Source organism: Carassius auratus, chromosome 38 (genome assembly GCF_003368295.1).
Source record: "Carassius auratus strain Wakin chromosome 38, ASM336829v1, whole genome shotgun sequence".
NCBI lineage: Eukaryota > Metazoa > Chordata > Actinopteri > Cypriniformes > Cyprinidae > Carassius > Carassius auratus.
The window spans coordinates 4,734,132-4,739,047 of record NC_039280.1 but is presented as its reverse complement, the minus strand read 5'-3'; the positions used below and the strand labels follow the sequence as shown (position 1 = coordinate 4,739,047).

The 4,916-nt window shown below is 36.6% G+C and overlaps 1 long non-coding RNA gene across 1 annotated transcript; it reads right to left on the bottom strand.

The window, feature by feature from the left end:
- Window positions 1-274: 274 nt before the first annotated feature.
- Window positions 275-4,418, bottom strand: LOC113056760 (uncharacterized). The gene is made up of 3 exons (XR_003277750.1): window positions 4,357-4,418; window positions 599-710; window positions 275-506 (listed from the first exon to the last, which is right to left on the bottom strand). It is a non-coding gene; the product is annotated as an uncharacterized LOC113056760 (long non-coding RNA).
- Window positions 4,419-4,916: the final 498 nt, after the last annotated feature.

The following is a 4,916-nucleotide window of genomic DNA, read 5'->3' as shown; positions in this document are numbered from 1 at the left end:
CTTTGGGGGCTGTGGTTATATGAAGTCAGTCTTGTGGGTGAAAATTCCTAAATGAAATGGCTGTGTTATTTAACAATTCAGTTTTAAAGATGAAGATTACACTGAATGTGTGTGTATGTGAGTGACTTTCAGCGACTAAAACCAAACATATAATATTAATGCTGCGTGCATTTGATTTTAGTTTGTAAAAAGGAAAAACAGCCTCACTTTTAAAGCTGTGAATCTCAAGTTACCATAAAGAATACACACACACAGTGTGTTTAAGTTGCAGTTTATTGACCAGCTGCTATGGTTACAAAGCAGAGAGGCGGTGAAATTATTTCACTGCAGTCAGATAATGATTTATGACTTCATAAAAGGAGAGCAGAGAGCTGATTAAAAGAGTGTCATGGAAAACAACATGAAGGGGTGCTGGTGGCACCAGTGAACCCCAAGTAATTCAACTTCTCTTGTTCTTTTCTTCTTCCTCATGTAGTTACTTTCTTGTGGATGCTCTAGAAAAACAGCTTTAGAGACAGTCAAAGAAACTCTGTGAGAATAAGATCAGTGGTCCTTTTTAAAGTTGTTATTAGGGGTCTGTAATAAGGTTGGAGCTCACCCTTCATCTCTTTTCATCTGAGAGTTTAGGCCATTTAAGAAACTGTTTAAAACGTCCTAGTTGCCAATAAAGGCAGTTCACAAAGGTTTGTAAGGGGAATTAAAAGAAACACCTGAAAGTACACATTTTAATTAATTCCAGAAACATTGATCCTTCTTTGTTTTTATTTCTGTTACTCTGAGGATTAGAATTTATTTCAACTACTGTATCATAGCCCATTGGTTCCCAATCCTGGTCCCGGAGAACCCCCCAACACTGCATGTTTTTGTTGTCTCACTTATCTGACACACACATTTGAGTTCTTGAAGTCTTCATGAATGAGCTGATGAGTTGAATTAGGTGTGTTTGAATAGGGAGACATCTAAAATGTGCAGTGTTGGGGGTTCTTCGGGATCAGAATTGGGAACCAATGTAATAGCACATTCAGAGACCAACAATAAATAAATAAATGCATTGCCAGTTAAAATGTTACAAATAAATAAATACATATTTGTCATTTATATTTCTGGCATTCCCTCAAATTATATACAAATGACATAAAAATGTATACAAAGGTCTTGAGATGAACAACACAGTTTCCATTCTTAAATAAACCAATATGAATGAATGAATCAGTTGAGAGACTGATTCAATGATTCCTGATCACAGATTTGCTTAGTTCAAGAATTTATTATTGTCTACATTCGAAATCCATACCCTTAGAGTAGGCTATTCTTTTGAAGAAGTAAATACTTTATGACTGTTAAAAAGTAAAAAAAAGTTCTGTGTAGTATGAATGTTACTATGAAATTAATCCAGACATACTACGTTCACCATGTTGTCATTGTCATGTGATCTTCTCCTGTGGCCTCATGGATTTGCACTTCAGAATCCAATAAGTCATCCAGTAACTTTTTACCCGAATGGTGTGTATACTGACATATTTCACTATATAGTAGAGAATTATGCGTATTATGAGTATTACCTTACAAAATTGTCTCCCGACTGTGAGAAAGCCCAAACGTTCACCTTAAGTTCACGCAAATGTGCTCCCACAATCTCCCACACAAAACAGCAACTGATTAGGAACTGTTGAGCAGGGCCGCGGGAAGTAATTTTGAACAGGGGGTGCTGTGATTTTTTTTTTTTTTTTTTACAAAAAACCTATGAGCCTATAGGCCTATTTAAAATACATTTTAAAAATATATACATTGAGATTTACTACTTTATTGTCATATACACTTCAGTGCACAGCCAGCCAGGGTCTGAAACACACAGACATCAGTTCTCAGATATGCGCAATGCGCTATTAATCTGAAGCAGAATCAGAATCAGAAATAATAGTTTAAATAATAGTTTAATAATCGAAAAAAACGAAATAATTACTTTCATTACAATTTCAGATAGCCTATACATACATGCAACTCATTTAGATACAACAAATAATATTACAACAAAATATAATATTAATCAAACTTCACAATAACGCTAAAACAATGCAATCGATTTGGTAAGCTGGCTTGAGTCACTGCACGTTTATGTCACACGCAACTCTATTAACTCCAAAATCTTTTTACGCACACCACAAGGAAATAATCTCTGACTATTTAAGCAATTTGTTTATTGAACAGTTCTCCACATCCATTACGCAAAGAACACACGCACAGTATAAAGCTTTCTGTCTCCATCTCCAACCTTTTTACACAAACCACAAGGAATCTCCGACTATTTAATAGGGCTGGGTAAAAAATAAATTTTTCGATTAATCGTTTTTTAAAATGTGGTCGATTCAAAATCGATTCTCAAAGGCCATGAATCGATTTTTTTTCCGTATTTATTTCCGCATACATTGAATGTAAGATTAGCGTTAATCTAATTACAAATCTCCTCCACTAGATATCACCCTCTTATGTGCCTTGTGCGATGTTACCAACGAACCTATCATTCATTCATTCAGTTTAAAGCAGTGGTTCCATTTTCTGCAATGTGCGTCAGGTCATGCTCCCGTTCGCGTCTTACAGACTGCATCTTAAAGCCTCTTATACTTTCTGCGTCCTCGAGTCCGCTATGGACCGCTATGCAGGCTTGATGTAAACATCGCCATCGGAGAGTGTGTACCGAGTCTGAGCAGACAACCGCGCGGACAGGTGCGCGTGGTCAGTTGTCTTCAAAAGCACAATTCCACATGTTCAGGCAGTGTGAATAATCCAATTGCCAATCGAACCAATCGTGCCGGGCTCGGGCTTGTGCGGTAAATGAGCGGTCATGTAATGTTTCGATTAGCGCGAGAAATATGCGAAAATGTATGCTGAGTAGTTGAAACGGAGGCTTGCTTCTGACGATTACGTTTTGGTAGCACCAGCAACTAAAGCAAAGTCTGAGGTTTGGAAAAGTTTTGACCTTGTTTATAATGAGAATAACGAGTGAATAATGACGCACCATCAGTGAGCGCAGGAGCGCGCTGAAGACATCTACAGTGGATTCAGTGATTTTCCTCCACATAAACACTTAAGCCTTACCTAATCTTGGTGAGTAAATGTTTTTCAAATAATAACTAAATATTACATGAGTCTTAAATGCATAATGTAGACAGAGTAGGCTATATAAGCTAATGTTGGCATTATTATTTTATGTCAGCTGCTATGGCGAAGCAAATCCGGCAGAGCCTTTATCTTAAATCATTTCGTTATTGCCAAATACCCATCTTAATTTATAATTTATCTTAATTAAATTTTTTAAGAAAGACTTGTTTTTATTGGTGCGTTGGCCTATTTATATACTAAATGAGCCTATACATTAGGGCTATTTATAGAGTGCGGAGATGTTACGATGTTACAGAGGACTTATTTTATTTCTTTGTTCAAACTTCAAAGTGGCCTATTACGTTAGTCATGTATAAATTATGTTAAATTATGTATAAATGACTCATTCCTGACAAAAGGCAAAAGAGCTGTGTGCTGCTTACATTTGAATACTGTCGGGTTGTAAATGGGTTCGGGCTCTTAAAAAGCTGTCAATCAAAATGTACGTGTAGGCTCGGGACGTGTCGGGCTTATATTTTAAGGCCCGATTACATCTCTAATAGAAAATCGAATCGAAAATCGAAATCGAATCGAAATAGAATCGATTTGAGAGCTTGTGAATCGAAATCGAATCGATCTGGAACATCTGAATCGATACCCAGCCCTACTATTTAAACGTTATTTAACAGTTCTCCACAACCATTACACAAAGAACACACGAACGAAATAATACTCTCCATCTCCATCCCCACCACCTTAAAAAAATACTATAGTGTACTACTTACAATTGCTTGGCTAGTCAAAGCTGATCCCACACTTGTTGCCAAAAAAATAAATGTTACAAGCGCGTTACAAATATTTTAATAGGCCTACATTTTTTTTTATCTCCCTCTCGTCACTAGGGGGTGCTGCAGCACCCCCAGCACCCCCACTTCCCGCGGCCATGCTGTTGAGAGCAGTTGAGGAGACAGTAATATCAGTTTACATCCCACCTGTCTGACTTCACAATCAAACAACACAGTTCTCTCTTGCACAAGTAGAGTATTGAACGAATAGAATAATAAAACACATTGAGACTACTGGACAGTGCTCACTTTAGCTAAAGGGAGAACAATCCTGCTGTTCAAAGATGAGTGATAAAGGAATATAGGGTGAGATATGATGCTTTGAGAAATAAAGAGATACAAAAGGAAAAGATGGAAAGAGAGAGAAAGAGGAAGAGAGAAAAAGTGGGTATGAAGTTTTTCCTCACCACACCTGTCTATGTGGAGGATATCCGCTCTGGGTTCATTGTTCCTGAACCTTGATGTGGTAACAAGCCCTGAGGATATAAACACGCACACATACGGTATATATACACTCTGAAAGGATGAGGGCAAAGCATGGGGATCTTTACATGCATCCTCTAAGGCTTCAGAGATCTGAGTGCTGTTCTGTGTTTTATAGAGCTTTATAAAATAACCTGACACTTTTTATGACCATTTTTCTTTCACATCTTTTTGCTTTTGTTTCCTTTGTCCATTCGATTATTTTCCAATCTAATTTGATTTCCTGCATCTGTTGCACTTTTACAGTGTCTACAGCAAGATATTAATATATTATGCAGATATGCCAGAAACAGCCGTTTGAATTAAAGTTTTAATTTTGATTAAATTAAAATTATTTAAATCATACCATATAATAAAGAACCCTGCAATGCAATAATAAATAAATAAATAAATAAACAAAAGAAAAATTATTTACAATTTGTTTCAGAAATACATGGATCATTTTAGATACTGTGACCCCTATCAAATCCTATCACTGGTGCATGTTAA